This window comes from Anabrus simplex, chromosome 2 (genome assembly GCF_040414725.1).
Source record: "Anabrus simplex isolate iqAnaSimp1 chromosome 2, ASM4041472v1, whole genome shotgun sequence".
In the NCBI taxonomy this organism is placed as follows: domain Eukaryota; kingdom Metazoa; phylum Arthropoda; class Insecta; order Orthoptera; family Tettigoniidae; genus Anabrus; species Anabrus simplex.
Genome location: NC_090266.1, coordinates 348,800,963 through 348,818,979, shown reverse-complemented (window position 1 = coordinate 348,818,979; position 18,017 = coordinate 348,800,963).

Sequence of the window (18,017 nt, the reverse complement as noted above, 5' to 3'; positions counted from 1 at the left end):
TCGCACAATAAAATAACACCACTTTGCGATCATAACTTCCACTGCATTAAGATACAACTACAGCAAGTGATCTATCTGAGCTTGAGATTGATTCAACACTTAATTTTCGCCTAATTTGGAGTCACTGAAACATCTTCGAAGACAAATTTTAGGGGCTTTAACTCTGTTTAATCACTGTGGGCTATTACCACCCGCCACATAAACATTCTGACAAGGAAATAATCCCTCAAAAACACCCTGGCAGGATTAATATCTACTAAAAAACTCATCACAATATACACCCTAACGTCGAGGATTCCTTATCTGGTCAGATAAACTTTCTCAATATCTGGTCGATTAACACTATATTACGCTTACATTATCTTGAATTCCCAAAATTAAAAAAATTGATATAAACTCATCATTACAAATCTCACTTGTACAGACACGTAACAGGCACTGAATATATTCACGATTGCACACTCGTAGATTTCTCTTTTGTATATATGTAAGGGAGGGAATTTCTATTATTATTATTATTATTATTATTATTATTATTATTATTATTATTATTATTATTATTATTATTATTATTATTATTATTATTATTATTATGTCGACCCAATACGTAATTTTCAACACTGGTTGGACCTTGATTTCCTGACAAACTAAACTTCACTTCACTTTTGACATCGGGCTATCCGTAAATCTAACTGAGTCTTAGTGAATTATTCTTCACTGAAATATTACCAAGAAAATTACATCTGGCAATTTCCGAAGATAATTTAATCTGAAATACAGACGAATCAATGACAGCCACTTGTTACATCTTATTTTAAAGACAAAAATGTTCAAACTGGTACTTCCATGACTTAACCACACATAATAAAATCTGGAGTGTTCCGGGACTCCACGCTCAACGTCTGTTTAATCTGGCTATTGATAATACGTTTAAAGAGCTTTCTGAGCATTATGATTCTGATACTCACGGATTTTCAGTAGTCGGCGGATTGCAGGAATTGTCTTTAATGAATTCAGTATCACCAGGCTAATCTCCCAAGCAGAGAAACCAACCCAGTGAAAAGCAAATTAATTTGTATTAGAAGTGGAATATTGTCTCCTGATGAAATCCTCACTGTAGTCGGGTCCAGTATACATTCACTGACATCTATTGAAGAACATATTAAATGCCCTTGAGATAATTTCAATGATATATATGTCCCAGTTTTATATACCCTCTCAATGCGCTCCACTAACTAAAATCAAAAATAGCTTTCTAGTAAATGTTGATAAGGTGTTGAAAGATGAAGTCAAATAAATGGAGTGGGTTAATTCCAAAGCTCTACATGGCCATGTTACAGTGAATTGAGGAAAACGCGATAAACTGTTATCTGTGTTAATAACATAATTAAACCGATGAGAATGTGCATTACGACAAAGGCAATTGTTATGATTGAAATAACAACGATGACAATAATGTAGGGTTTAACTGGAGTTAAATATTAATGATTGTTTGATGGACATGTTGAGTTTTGGAAAGTACGAATGCATTCTTATTTAAGTTCAACATAGGTCTTATTTAATGACTGCCTTATTTTAGAATGGAAGAAGTTGGAAAATATCCATCTTCAATTATTACTTCAACATTAAGAGTAAATTAATTTTGTATTCTTGGAGAACACTTTCAAATAGCATCACTGTCAATCAATAGGTCTTCGTACTCCTTCTATTGTTTTTCCTGCTCTTGGAATATCAGTTGTCTAGAATTTGCCAATTCCTTGTAGAAACTGAATTCTGCATTAGATTCCCATTCACTACTATAATGCTTTATTGACTAGATGTACTGTAGAAGGTCACTGGATTTTTTCTTTAGAAAATACACCAAACTGTACTGATTCACTGAATATTTTGTTTATGTTCTTGCATTTTCTGCAAAAACGTTTCAGCTCCCCCAGGTTTTTGAAATATGTTACTTCGCCTTCAATGATTAACCTTTCCGTGGGAGCAAATTTTAAATCCCAGTTAGCAGCGGTTTAAAACTTCACTGACTGCTACCTTCCATTTAAAAAATTATAGGGGCTGATTTAAGTTCCAAATTTCTGAAAAATGTCTCTACAATCCCATAGCTTCAGAATTATTTCCCGTCTTCGGATTTTTTTAGTGCGACAACATAGTCTGTCTGGTGGCGTGAAAGGATGTTCTGGTCCCGGAAAAACTACAAGTACTGCCTTTATGTGATTTGGAGGATCACTTTTCAATCAGTTGCTTAACTTACCCATCATAATTTGGTATTAGTTTTGCCCCCCGCACCGTCGATCGCAGATAAAACCGTGTTATTTAACCTCCGATAAAAATAAAAGAAAAGCTTTTAAAACCGCCACTTTCTGTCCAACAATAAACAAATGTGTTTTATTTCGATTGTGCTGTCGCAGATGTTCCTTCGCATACTGTAAAATTATACATGTAAACCTGGAGACTTAGGCAGTTTGGTCGGGAGGCTTTTGCATCACAGCGTTTTACTGACAGTCACATGAGGACTTAATTTCAGCATCCTTCTGTGTTTTCAATTGTTTGTAGAATGCCTTTGCATGTAGTTTGTAATAACCAATTTCAGCTAGCAACTTATCTTTCAGTGCTATATTCCTATCAGTCTTCTTACTACGTCGTGGCTCGGCAGCTATAGTGCTGATTTTACAGACACTTAATCTCCTGTTCATCCATTTCACTATTTATAAAAACTACGTGAATGTGCACAGTGGATTCTCTCTAATGAAAGAAGTCACTATCGATGCAATGAACTACGCATTATTAACAGCAAAACTTTCTTTAAACAATAAACTTCCTTCTGTTACCAGGTTATTTTAGACATGTCAAGTTATAGAACAACATGTTGTGGACAAGCTGAGTTTTGGAACAGAACAGAAATATCAAGGTTTAATATCTAAGGAATAAAAAGAGTTATGGAATAAAACATTATCACGTATTAAATAGGGAGCTCAAAGTTTATGAAATATACAATATTTTATCAATATTATTAATTATATACAGTCGTATCAGCACACACTTTATTAAAACATAACCGATTTTCGGACACTAAGATCTATCATCAGTGTTAAAATTTAAATTTAATTTCACATGAGTGTGTCGTCAAAATTGGTTAAAATGATTTTAAATGCATCCCTGTTGGCATCAACATAGGAAGGGCTGGCTTTTCCTCGTGCTCAGGCTGTTGGTCGAGTGCTGAGTACGTATTAAATAGAGAGCCCACTACCTTAGTGTCAGAAAACCGGTTATGTTTTAATAAAGTGTGTGCTGATACGACTGTATATAATTAATAATAAAATAACTACATCAGCACTGTTAATAAGAAATGGCTTTGATATTTAATAATGATTATAAATATACAATATCTAATTTTTAAGATTTTGTGGACAGGTTGAGTTTTGAAACTAACCGGCTCAATTATTGCTCTCCCTCACGATTCTCCAGATGGAATGATCTACGCTCCAAAGCATATCCTAGGTTTATGTCTTATGTGATCCAAGTGGGAAGCTCTTATACAGAACTCCATTGACTGCAGCCGTCTTCTTCGTGCTAGAGCCGATCATCTCCACGCTATCAGAGGCTTACGGACAGGAAAGAAGTCAGTATCGGAGAAGTTAGATATTGATGATACTGTAGCATTCAGGTCGTAATAGACCTCTGGACGATTTTATAGTGTGTACAATTTAAATTGGTGGTTTATATCATTTAATATCATGTCGTATGTGTATATATCTACATATATAGATATTTATTGGGTTATTTGATCATTTCATATTCTCATTACATTCCATTATATTGTACGGTAAAGGATGGCGGGAGCTGAAAAGACAGGTTTCATATAAGTAGTATATTGAAACATACACGCTAAAATTAATTTAAAGATTTACTTGAGCGCTCACGACAACAGCAAGTGGTATTCTTTTTTTTTGCTAAGGGCTTTACGTCGCACCGACACAGATAGGTCTTGTGGCGACGATGGGATAGGAAAGGCCTAGGAGTTGGAAGGAAGCGGCCGTGGCCTTAATTAAGGTACAGCCCCAGCATTTACCTGGTGTGAAAATGGGAAACCACGGAAAACCATTTTCAGGGCTGCCGATAGTGGGATTCGAACCTACTATCTCCCGGATGCAAGCTCACAGTCGCGCGCCTCTACGCGCACGGCCAACTCGCCCGGTGCAAGTGGTATTTAATCACCCCAAACGGAGTCTAGCTTTTCCTGGAATTTCAAGGTAGTAGCCAGTCAAGGCAAACGTTTAAGACTTTCCTTTTCGCTTCAAATTGAATTCGGTAGCACCTCTTGAGATGTTTAGCGTGGGACGCTATGTACGGAGCGGGAAAGCTCAACCTATTAAGAAGAAGCTACTAGAATGGGTTATATGGAGGGATTGATTGATGTAGTATATTGAGAGAAAACTTCAAAATGATTGGAACATGGGATATATCAACTGAGGAACCTTGTAATTTGATATTGAACCATCCTGGTTCATGGTCGAAAATATGGACTTTAGCATAAAGTATTGTAATTGCATGAGACCACCCTGAAAGGCGCTGTGTATAGCATTTCTTATGTAAGAGTATCTTGGAGTGCGCATTTTTTCATGGGAACGAGGCATCAGAAGCTTGATGTAGCTTCCAGAGACGAATGAAAAATTTATTACCCAAGCGAAGCCACTTCAGCGGGAGCGTCGAATGCACACCGCTTCTTGAATCTCGAGGGTGTTGCTCCTTGGAGGGAACAGGAAATTAATTAATATTTTCCGCCACATGAGGAGGGCACAGGATTTGATAGAAGAACTGCAAGCAGCGTAAATTCCTGAAAATTTTGATATCCGGCATGACTATAGTTTTAATCGTAAATGATAGTCGAGGCACTTGACACAGACAATTGCGGGAAAAATTTCCAGATGCGGGTGCGCGCAGTTGAGGCCACCCACAGCGAGCATGGTAGTTGATGACGCGAGCCTGATCATAAATACCACCGCCAGGCAGGCGAGGCTCATTCATCGGGTGTACTGCTGCTACAAGAAGGCTGCCACGCTGCTACTGGGCTAAGAGAAGATTGTCTTTATCTACGAGCCACACTCAAGGTTCAATCGAGTCTTGGAAAAATTTTCCCTACGTAATTACGGAACGAGATACTGCTCATGTGGTTTGGTGGAGCGGTAACGGGAATTGAAGCGGACGAGGAGTCTTCACGGCATCAACAGTCGACCCAGGACCACCAGGCACGGCGACTCAGCACGACATCAAAGGGGCTATCATCCAACCGCCAGAAACACCTGCAAGAAATGCTACTGCCAGCCAGGATGTCCACAGCCGTGTGTACCACCTGCATCTAAAGGCGACAGGATGCAGTAATTTGAGACGTCCATAGATGAGCCGTTCTGTAATGTTTACAGACACAGGTCAGAGCTTTCCAATTGTAATAAGCACGATAGAATAGATGCCAAGACAGGTGAGAGGTTGGCCGTCTGCCAACATGTAAATATGTCAGGGTAAATAGTCGTGTATATAATATCTGTGCCTCAGAACTCGAACTCTGTTAGGCTTATTGTAAGTCGCATGTTGTTGTCTCTTTGTTTCTGGTGATAATTCTTGCCTATGTATCATCATGGTTGCGTATTTGCTTTTTTGATCTCGCATATCGGACCAGCACGGTCTTTATACAGTAGTTAAATAGACAGATATAGTTAACAGGATATGTGTCATACTCAAGTAGATATGTTTGTGGACTAAGATAATACGTTTATGATCCGCAAATTCCCTTAAACCCGCTCGGGTTGACGTATCAGGTGGAGCGAGTCAAATCTAAGACACATATGAGAATTATGTAATCAGCTGATAGTGCATGGAGAGGTAAATGAGGTCCTATCGCAGATTGTTGTGAAGTATGTTTTATGAGATGTAAGCGCCGTTGTGATAGCCAGGAAATGACTGCGCTGTGGATAGCGCCGTGGAATAATGATATATAAGCACATTGTCGGTAGCAGCTATAAATATGTAAGTCGATAATGTAATAATCATGATGGCTTGTAGCCTGTGCATATTGATGAGCGCGATATGATGGCCAGATTCGTGGGTGTGGAGGCAGTATGAGACTCCGCAATATGTGTTTATGTTTCGTCAGCTGTTAGCTATATTTAAAACAAGAATGGCCACCCACTTGTCACGTGCCCGTAGTGAGGGGTGAAAGGTAGTGTGTGACATCAGGACCCAGGCTCGGTGAAGGAGAGAGCAGGCTAGTGTCTGTCAAGTGTTTGTTGTGAACAACGACCTTTATGTCACGGTCCAAGTAGAGATCTGGTATTCCCATTTGTCAATGTAATTTATGTACGACCACCCTTAATTTGATGTGTGTTGGACGAGATATTTGTGTTCCTGTCATTTTATCTTACAAGATAGGTGCCTTGCTCTTGGAAGATATTGGGATCGATTCTGCGTCAGAGCTGTGTAAATAGCATGTTTATTTTAGATTGTAGGATGTTTGGAGCACTGAGGCATGGATCTAGTTAGATAGGAGGACGTATGCGAACTACGAGATTTGCCTATTGTGCAGATTCACTTTTCATTACTCAGTTACTTACACCATTTTGTAATGCTTGTTACAGCACTGGAAATGATAGGACGGACTCTCCCTCTACCCCAAAATGTAGGATATATTATCGTCGTCTCCAAGATTAGGAATCAGAATCATGTGTATAGTACCTCTCATATTTGCTTTGTACGTTGTATATCATCATAATCAACATTATTGTAATAAACCTCACTGTTAAAATTTAATGCAGCAAAAATTTTGAGTTAATTTTCGTTAGGATTGCTTTAACCTTGCATACTTTTCTGTAGTATCCTCTATATTTAAAGTTATTTTGTCACCCGTTTATACCCATTATTCCTGATTCATGCTATTTTTCCTGAGCTGCTGGAGGATATACTCACTGCAAGGTAAGCTATGTGCCATGTATATTCACTTTGGGTGGATGTATTGTACACTATGGTGCACTTAGTTCGATCTCGGCGGTTGCCTGCCGGGAACTAAGTCATTATAGGGCACAATATATATATGAGAGACTTAAGCTCCTCAGTCTCATTGGCATTAGTATTTCGAGAGTCTCACTTGATATTAGAACTTAGATAGAACCACATGATATAAGATCAGTGGAGAAACTTACTTCTGAATTGCCGTAGCAATGAATTATTGCAGTACAGTGGCAGAGTTGTTATACACTGACTGAGCAAATGTCATAGGATAGCGGAGCACTGATGCGCAGGTGTGTCGTCTGCGCACCACACGCCCCCTGTGCCAGCGGCAGTTGTATAGGAGACCTTGTGAGCAGTGGCTGTGCATGTGACAGATGTAACATGGAACGTCGTCGTATGCTGACACCGTTCAAACGGAGTATGGTAGTCGATACCCGACGGATGGGAAGTGCGAATTCGGAAGTGGTGCGGGAATTCGGCTTCACACGATCAACCGTGTCCTGGGTGTATCGTGAATGCTTGAATGCGGGTGTCACCGTCCACAACAGACGAACAACCGGCCGTCCAGCCATCTTCGTTGACCGTGACAGGCGACATCTGAAACGGATTGTCAATAGTGACAGACGGGCAACCGTGCAATAAATCACGGATCAATTCAACACAGGCCGTGCTAGACACGTCTCCCAGTGGACAATCCGTAGGAACATGGGTTCTATGGTGTATGGGAGCCGGCGCCGCACACGGGTGCCACTGTTAACTCAACGCCATCGGGCAGGACGACGCGCATTTGTCGCCAGTCACCAGGGATGGACACTGGAACAATAGCGTAACGTCAGACGAATCACGACTTCTACTGCACCATGCCGATGGGAGGCACCGTGTATGGCGCAGACCACATGAAGCGATGGATCCCGCCTGCCTCAAAGGTGTGGTCCAGGGCGCTGGTGTCCCTGTTATGGTCTGGAGTGCATTTTCCTGGTATGGAATGGGCCCCCTAGTTATTCTGGAAGTGACTTTGAATGGTAAGCGGTATGTTGATCTGCTCGGAGACCATCTCAACCCACTTTTGGCCTTCCAGCGCCCAGACGGTTCTGCGGTGTTTCAAGATGATAACGCGCCGCCACATGGCTCCCATGTCGCCCGGGAATGGTTCCAGGAACATGCAGCGGAGGTCCAACGACTGCCATAGCCACCCAGGAGCCCCGATATGAACCCTATCGAGCATATCTGGGATGTTCTGGAACACAGGCTCCGTGCCATGGATCCTGCACCCACGAACTGACCAGCATTGGCTGCCGCCCTGTAAACGATTCGGTGTCAACTGCGTCCAGAGGACTACCACGGACTTGTCAACTCACTTCCACGGCGTCTCACTGCAGTTCGCAGGGCCAGAGGAGGCCCCACACGCTATTAGTTGACTATCCCATGATTTTTGCTAAGTCAGTGTACTTTTATTTCTTGTACTTTGTACATTAACTCATGGTGAGTTACTTCATTTGGCTATTTGTAGTCATATTTTCCAGTCCGGAACGGACAAGAGACCTACTGAGTCCCAATCAGGCATAGATAGATTTTCATATCTAGAAGAAGCATCATTTTAAGTTTTTTAAATTCCGATCTTGGAATTTTCTCCACTCTAAAATACCCATGGTGGTCTGCTTCAGTAGGACTGGTATTTGTGTTAGAGATTTTAGTTTAATAGGGAGTTGCAATGTTATAGAAGACGTCTTTCAACTCTCGATCGACGCACGCAATAAGCAGGCCAATACCAAGATGACGAGAAGAGCAGCCCACATGAAGGAAGGCAACAACCACGGAACTAGCCCATATCAGGAGGATGTACAATCGGTGAGCGTTTGATTAAATTTCGGCAAGCATTCTCAGAGTCAATTAAAGTTCATCAGTCACTTTTCAGTCAGTAATCTTTCAGTTCTTGGTACATTACCAGTAGTTCACTTTCACCTAGATAAATTGATTTCTTTGCTTTTAATTAATTCAGATTAATTAATTTTCCTTGCTCCTCAAGATAGTACGTAATGGTTAGTGTTCTATCGTCCGACTCGTTGGCTGAACGGTCAGCGTACTGGCCGTCGGTTCAGAGGGTCCCGGGTTCGATTCCCGGCCGGGTCGGGGATTTTAATCTTCATTGGTTAATTTCAGTGGCCCGGAGGCTGGGTGTTTGTGCTGTCCCCAACATCACTGCAACTCACACACCACACATAACACTATCTTCCACCACAATAACACGCAGTTACCTACACATGGCAGATGCCGCCCACCCTCATCGGAGAGTCTGCCTTACAAGGGCTGCACTCGGCTAGTAATAGCCACACGAAATTATTATAGTGTTCTATCACCCTACCCCTGGGATTATCTTGTGTATCTCCGTTTGAATGTAACTTTTAACCTACAGCCTTCAGCTCTGGTCTGACGCAAAATCACCTTACAAGAGATAACTAACGTTAATTTAGGATGGGTAACCACGGAGCTATTTTAAATAAAGGTAATGATTTGCAATATCAGAGTCTATGTTCTATAATGTGGCGATTTATGGGCGTGTCACGACTAATCAGTACTTTCAAGATACTAATTGGTAATATGCCTATTGTCACCCGTCCAGAGTGCAAGAGCGGTCGACCACAATATTAACAATCAATTCACTGGTCGGCGGATTCGTAAACTACTACGAGAAAAAGGCTTCCGCGCTTGGAGACTACACTCTTTAAGAGGCAAAGGCGTTGAAGTTCATGCTGATCATCCTAAAGCTAATTTCTAGATAATTATCCGTAAAGGACTATCAAACACCTTATGGACAAACGCTCTCAAAATGTCGTGCAACATCTCGTCGATTCGCTCAGTTCCTGGTAGATGTCCTGGCACAAACCGCTGACTTCATCCAGACTGCGGCGAGAATAAAAATTTTGTCACATGTTAGCATACTCCAACAAAGAAGAATTGAAGAATTGCTAAGGAACACCCGTCATCACAGAGTGAGAGTTAACTTAGCCTCTCCGCTGAAATATTTGAAATGGAGAATCTATGATAAATAACACTGTATCACTCCCACGGGGTCCAAAAGAAGAGCAGATATTGTTGCCATCCACCACCAGACTCGAACAGGTGTTATTCTTGATCCAACTATGCGGTTGGAAAGAGACTTATCCCAAGTCAAGAATGTTGAAAAGGAAAATAAGAGAGTTTATGAACCAATCATCCTATGGTATATCTGAGTGAGACACATAACATTCGCCGAGAAAACTAGTCCGTGATGTGCCTGCTATTTGGAAGCAGAGGCAGTGTACCTAAGCATACGTTGGAAACCTTGAATGAGCTTGGAATCCAACACAGGACTCTGGAAAAAATTATAGTGGACAGTTTAAAGAATTTGGTTACTTAAACTATTCCTAAATGATAAATCGTTTATGTTTCCTTTCTGCTTATCGTCTTCTAAATTGTAAAAATTCAGGACCCTTAGGATATTTGATGATTTGTGAACTGATGTCTTCTGAAAATATACATATGTACATTATGGTTACCCTCTTGCAAATTATACGCATAATACTCGCTTGGAATCTTTCTTTAACAACCACTCGATTTGCTCCAAACAACGTCTGTTTCCCCTCGTAGGGTAAAATCACTTTAACCCTCAGACAACCTACATATTACCGCCAGGGGTGTTGTCCCTTTTAAAATCTGAAAAAAAATGTATTACGATCGTTGCTAGAGACAAAAGCTACTTTTCCTTTGCACTTCAAGGGTTGCTATGACTTTACGTATATTTCAGTTATTGTGATTTTCTGAACTATTTGTCCCAGGTTAATGTGGCCGTATTTTGGAGTCATCTATCAGTCCGAAGAGGACCGAATTTTCTGTCTCTCTTCCGCTTTCTACATGTTAAGGGAATAAAAGTATTGCACCATAGTTTGTAACTTGACTTTGCTGTTGCATGATAAATAATGGGGACATTTTACTCTCCGACCAGCAATGAGAAATTTCAGGCATGACAGTTTTCATATTTCTTAACATTTTACTCAAAATCAACGTTTTTAAGTTGGTTACTCCACAATGAAATAACTTCAAATCCCGTACAGTTCCTTTGGGAATAAAAAAACTAATTCTTCCCATTTCCTCACACCTGTTCACTCCCCCCAGCCCCCGCCTTACGTGGATTCAAAAACAAAAACATGTGTGTTTATTTATTTTAAAGGATTTTCCAAATACTAATTTTCATGTCTGTAACACCTTCAGTTTTTGAAATACAGGGTGAACTGAAATTCGCGCACTCGGGCGTCGCAGCGCGACTCCTCACAAGCCAGCAATAAAAATATTTCCCTCACAAAAGTTCGTCCTGCGAGTATATCCGGCAGACAAAGGACGTTGATGAGTGGCAATCTGGCAACACTGTAACCACATGTAGGGTAACTACCTCTGTCAGAACGTAATTAGCCGTGCTGTACAATTGATGCAGTGGATAGAGTTTTGGGTTAGTAGACAGGAGGTCGAAGGGTCGATCCTGGGTTGAGGCGTATGTTTTCTATTTCATCTAGTAGGCCTATCGCATCTAGCAGATGAAGTGGTGCTAATAAATTCACGTCCACGAGCTGGAAAAGGTGTCTTTCAAAGCTGACCAATGAAAACGATTGTTCATCCATTTCTAGGATCGTAGTGTGTAAGTGCAAATGGTTTCGAGAGGACCCGCTGCAATCGCTGTTGACGATTAAGATGCCAGATACCATACCACCTGGACTACATTTATGAAATAAAAACATACGCCTCAACACAGGATCGACCCCTCGACCTACTGCATGATAACTCAAAACTCGATCCCCTGCACCAACTGTACAGCACGACTAATTATGTGCTAACAGATGTAGTTACCCTATATGTGGTTACAGTGTTGCCAGATTGCCACTCCTCAACGTCCTTTTTCTGCCGAATATAGTCGCAGGACGAACTTTTGTGTGAGATATTTTTCATTGCTGGCATATGAGGAGTCGCGCTGCGACGCCCGAGTGAGCGAATTTCGGTTCATCCTGTATAAGTATTGTCATAAAAGGTACTCAACCAATTTCTTTTAACATTTTTTCAGCCCCCTTAAGGGGATTTTTCGAAAACAAAAAATACGACTTTCTTTATTTTTAAAGGCGATTCCAAAAACCAAATTTTACGTCTGCAGACTGTTAAATTTTCGATATATAGATATACTCACTTTTAAAATTCACCCCCTGTTTACCCCCTTAGCAGAAGAATATCCAAAATTTCTTCCTTAGTGAGCACCTACACTGTAATATAAATGTATCACCAAAATTACATTTCTGTATGTCCAGTAGTTTTGGCTCAGCGATGATGAATCTGTCAGTTAGTTCGTCAGTCAGTCAGTCAGGACACGTTTTTTATATATGTAGATGATTTAAGTATATTATCAGAGTGTGTTCACTCGTTCTAGTGCACATCGAGACACACCTACATATATCTGATTATCAACAAACTCCACACATAACGGAGAATGACGTCCGTGACACCCTAAGCAGTTGAACTTCTGAATGTTGGTAAACTAGTGAGATAAAATATTGCTGGGTATTCTTACTAGAATCATATTGAAGTTCTCTAAAGATATCAGGGATATTTACGGGTACAATGAAAGACTGCAACTTGAATTGACGCTCTTGTTGATTTCTGAATTTATTTCCCCGTTTCTTCTCTCTCCAGTTTATTTCACTTCACCTGTTATAATGTGTGTAAGGGAGCTCACCGACGTGACGTCTGATGATTAATGTGCGAAACTCGTTCGCTCTGTATCAGAGAAGCCTTCTTCATCGTGCTGCATCAATCCTTCTTCATACAACCGTTCTGTTACACTTCCCATTAGACAGTCAATAGCACAAAATGATGTAGTCAAATTTGCTGTAAATGTGATCAAATATACCACAACCTACTTTGAGAGTAATCTGTATACTGATGAAAAAAAGAACCATTCACTCTTAATCCAAGAGGGAAAGAATGACAAATATGGACGTATCGCGACTCTTGTAATATCAACTAAAACGCACTTACTCTCCCCAGTAATTAAGAGGGATAAAATTCATGCGAATTTCATGGTCCCTACCCCGAGTACAATGCCACAATTATTGAAAATAAATTACGAGGAAGGGTTCTTCATCTATCTCATTGACCCAACATATTATCGAAAATAATATTAATAAATATACAGTTTGTAGCGTGGGTTACTGTAGTCACGTCCTACTTTGTGAACAACACGCAACAGCTGAGTGATCTAGTAAGTGGTCCTGAGAGTCGGGATACCAAATGCTATAGAGTAGGAGTGGGTATATTGAACATATTTTGAGCCATGACACCCCTTGTGCTCAGGCGGCTAGAACTACACAATCGACTGGTGGTCCATAACCCGTTAGAGAACAGGTTCGCACTTGGAGTATGTGAAAGTAGAGTATCATTCTGCTTCACAGAAATTTTAACCGGCACTCTCAGAACGTTTAAGCACTTCTCGGACCTACGGGAGTAAGGAAGTTCCAATTCCACTTAATAGGCGAGAGACATCTTGGAAATAATTTGGGGTATGAAATGGAATTCTGTGGGGAGTAATCAATGGCAATAGGGCTTAGTGAAGAAAGAAAGTAGAACTGGCTGAATTAGCGAAGAGGATGCGTCTGGATGCGTTAGGGATTAAAGCTGTTCGAGTAAGGGCAGATAACGAGGAAGAGATTGTAGATTATAAAGTGTTCTTATCCGGTGTTAAAAAGGGAAGGTTATAGTGTGGGGTAGTACTGTTCATCAGGAATACTATTGAATGCAACATAGCTTTTGTTAGTGGGTAGAATTACCTGTTGGAGGAATTAGGATGAGAATTGCTTCAGTATATTCAAAATATGAGAGTTCACGTGAGGATGAATTTGAAATGGTTCATGAAGCACAGAGTGAAATCGTAGTCCGGGTCAACAGCAAGGATAGAGTAGTGCTCATAGGAGATTTCAGTGCGAGAGTTGGAAACAGAAATGAAGGCAATGACAAGGTGATGGGCACATGTGAGGAATATATGCTAGCTAATAAGAATGGTAAGAGTTTACTGGACTGCTGTGCTAGTTAGGTATTAGCAGTTACGAGACATTCTTCCAGAGTATTCACATCTATATATGAGAGGGTAGGGACACAAAATTCATAATTGTATATATCATAACTGACATTTAATTCCGTAAATCTGTTAGAAATGTGTTTGTGTTCCGGGCATTTTTATTATATACAGAACACTACCTGACCTGTTGTAAACCTAGAATACAGAATGTGACATCTATCTGCAAATGAATAAGCACAGAAGATATGCATGACGAGGGAATTAGAAGTACGTGGACATGATTAGTGAAAAATTCCAAACAAGTGTAGTCACGATATATCAAGAGAATGAGGGAATACTGGGATATTGCGGTAAAAACAACAAGGGGCTGCCTAGGAACAACTGCCCGCAAAGGAGGTAAAAAGCTTGGTGAAATGATGAAGTAAGGGCAGCTTACATGGATCCAAACAAGGACTGTTGAACACACATAATTGGTGCATCCAAGAAACAGTGATGGGAAGATTTCACTATTAACCAGAAAAGGACAGGTCAAGACGCTGAGAAACTTTTCTGGCCATTAATAAGCAATGTTAGAAACGGAGGGAAAAAGGAAATGAATAGTGGTGTGGGTGAATCAGGTGAACTCATAGTATGTCCCAGGAAATCACCGGAGAGGTGGAAGGAATATCTCAAATATAATCTCGATGTAAAACAAAATCTTTCAGTTGACGTCACGAACAACCGACCTTATGGGGAGGAAGTTAATAATATTATTGAAACTGTGCTTGCGGAAGTATAAATAATGGCAAATAAAATCCATCGTCATAAATAAACCGGTCTAGATGAAATTAGACACGAAACAGTGAAATATAGTTTATACTCTTCGGCGATACAAATAATAAAATTATTGAAATACAGGATGTTCGGAAACAACGTGAATTGGGTATACGATCGTTAGAGGGTTGGTCAAGCTGGTAAACAGTTTAAAAATTAATAATTCGAGATCTCGCGGCGTTGTTACTTTTTCAGCTGCTGAAGTTAGCCAATTAGATCGCTTCGCGGATGAATTGAAATGGGGTTTGCGAGGTGGTGTTTCCAAACCTGCACGTGGCTTAAGATCGGCTTAAGGGAACCAATCGAAGAAATAAAATTCACCAGAGGAGGGATTTGAATACGGACCTCCGAGCTGTAAGCATTACGCCGTACCAAGTACGCAACGTTGACACCAGCTGAAACCCACGGCGGGTGTGTTCGATGCCGGCATCGGTAGCTGATAGACGATCGGACATATTTGTTAAGCAGCCATACGATATGCGTACATTGAACTTGAACTCACATTGTTCCGCAAGCCTTTTTCGATTGATGACCTCAAGACGGTCTAAGTCACATGCAGATTTTGCAACACCGCCTCGCAAAGTCCGTTTGAAATCGCCGGCGAAGTGATCAAATTGGCTGACTTCAGCAGCTGATAAGAAGACAATGGTGCAAAGTATGGGATTAAGTGTTTCAAATTATTTATCAGTCCGACAAACCTATAACGCTCATACACCAGGTTCGCATTTTTTCAGACCACTCTGTATAGTTGGAAGGCAGGTATGAAATGGCTTCACAGAGTAATACGACTTGCAAGAAATATTAGTGAGGTATATTCTGACTGGACAAAAGCAACAATTTCGCCTAGATATAATCAAGGAACAGGAAGGATTGCAACAACTATCAAAGTATTGCGCTGATCAGTTTACCGGGCTAAGTGTACATTAGCATTTTGCAATGGAGGGTGCGATCACTGGTTGAGAGCAAGGTGGATGGAAACCAGTGTTGTTTTAGACCAAAGAAGAGCTGTCAGAATCAGATATTCACTATATGCCAGGTTACGAGAGGAATAGATAATTTATACGTAGGTAGAGTCATAAGTCATGGCAACTATTTTTTTCTCGCGAACAGGAGACAACACGGAAAATCTAAGATATGCATTTGAAAAAGTTCGCTATGTACATGCGTATAATGCCACTAGATGGTTTATGGAAACAACAGTGTGGATCTAAGCATGCCCCCAAGTTCAGCGTGTGAGTGAGAGCGTCACAAAATGGAAGTCAACAAGCAGGAGCAACGATCGTATATTAAAATAGCAGTTCTCCGCGGCACCGCCTTATTCGCATGATCTGAGCCCATGTGACTACGATCTGATCCCCAAATTCAAGAAGCCATTACTTGGACAACGGTTTTCTAACAAAGAGGACATCGTAACAGCATTTCGGAGAGAGGTGTCACACGTTAGAGATACACATGCAGCGAATGGCATTCAGCGCATGCCCCTCCCCTGGCAACGCACAGTGGAAAACTTGGGTGATTATTTCGAAGGTCTGTAACCAGTGGAGACCTGTCCTTTGTACGTAGTCTTGTGTATTTGCTGTGTATACCATAATAAAACAATGTTTACCAATGACCTGTGTTCTGTCACTTTCCTACGAGAATCTCCTGAAGTGAGAATTTGTCTTCAGACACTACGCATAAGTACATGCCCCATACTTCCAAATACATACATACATACATACATACATACATACATACATACATTATCATTATAGAATGTTATGCCTTTCAGCGTTCAGTCTGCAAGCCTCTGTGAATTTACTAAACGTCGCCACAATCCTCGATTTGCAACTAGTGTTTTGGCCTCATTTAGTTCTATACCTCTTATATTTAAATCGTTAGAAACCGAGTCTAACCATCGACGTCTTGGTCTACCTCTACTTCTCTTACCCTCCTTAACAGAGTCCATTATTCTCATAGTTAACCTATCCTCCTTCATTCGCCTCACATGACCCCACCACCGGAGCCGGTTTATGCGTACAGCTTCATCCTTCTAGTTCATTCAGTCAGCTAGTTGTTTTACGTCGCACCGACACAGATAGGTCTTACGGCGACGATGGGGCAGGAAAGTGCTAGGAGTGGGAAGGAAGCGGGCGTGGCCTTAATTAAGGTACAGCCTTTCCTGGTGTGAAAATAGGAAACCACGGAAAACCATTTTCAGGGCTGCCGACAGTGGGGTTCGAACCTACTATCTCCCGAATACTGGATACTGGCCGCACTTAAGCGACTGCAGCTATCGAGCTCGGCCGAGTTCATTCCTAAATTAGCCTTTATCTCCTCATTCCGAGTACCATCCTGCCATTGTTCCCACCTGTTTGTGCCAGCAATCATTCTTGCTACTTTCATGTATGTTACTTCTAATTTATGAATAAGAAATCCTGAGTCCACCCAGCTTTCGCTCCGGTAAAGCAAGGATTTTCTGAAAACATACAGATGTAAAGATAATTTTGTCTGGGAGCTGACTTCCTTCTTACAGAATACTGTTGATCGCAACTGCGAGCTCACTGCATTAGCTTTACGACAACTTGATTCAATCTCACTTACTATATTACCATCCTGGGAGAACACACAACCTAAATACTTGAAATTATCGACCTGTTCTAGCTTTGTATTACCAATCTGACATTCAGTTCCGTTGAATTTTTCACCTACTGACATCAATTTAGTCTTCGAGAGGCTAATTTTCATATCATACTCATTGCACCACTTTTCATGTTCCAAGATATTAGACTGCAGGCTTTCGGCACAATCTTCCATTAAGACCAAGTCGTCAGCATAGGCCAGACTGCTTACTACATTTCCACGTAACTGAATCCCTCCCTGCCATTTTATATCTTTCAGCGGGTGATCCATGTAAACCACGAACAGCAAAGGTGAAAGATTGCAGCCTTGTCTAACCCCTGTAAGTACCCTGAACCAAGAACTCATTCTACCATCAATTCTCACTGAAGCCCAATTGTCAACATAAATGCCTTTGATTGATTTTATTAATCTACCCTTAATTCCATAGTCCCCCAGTGTAGCGAACATCTTTTCCCTCAGCACCCTGTCATATGCTTTCTCTAGATCTACG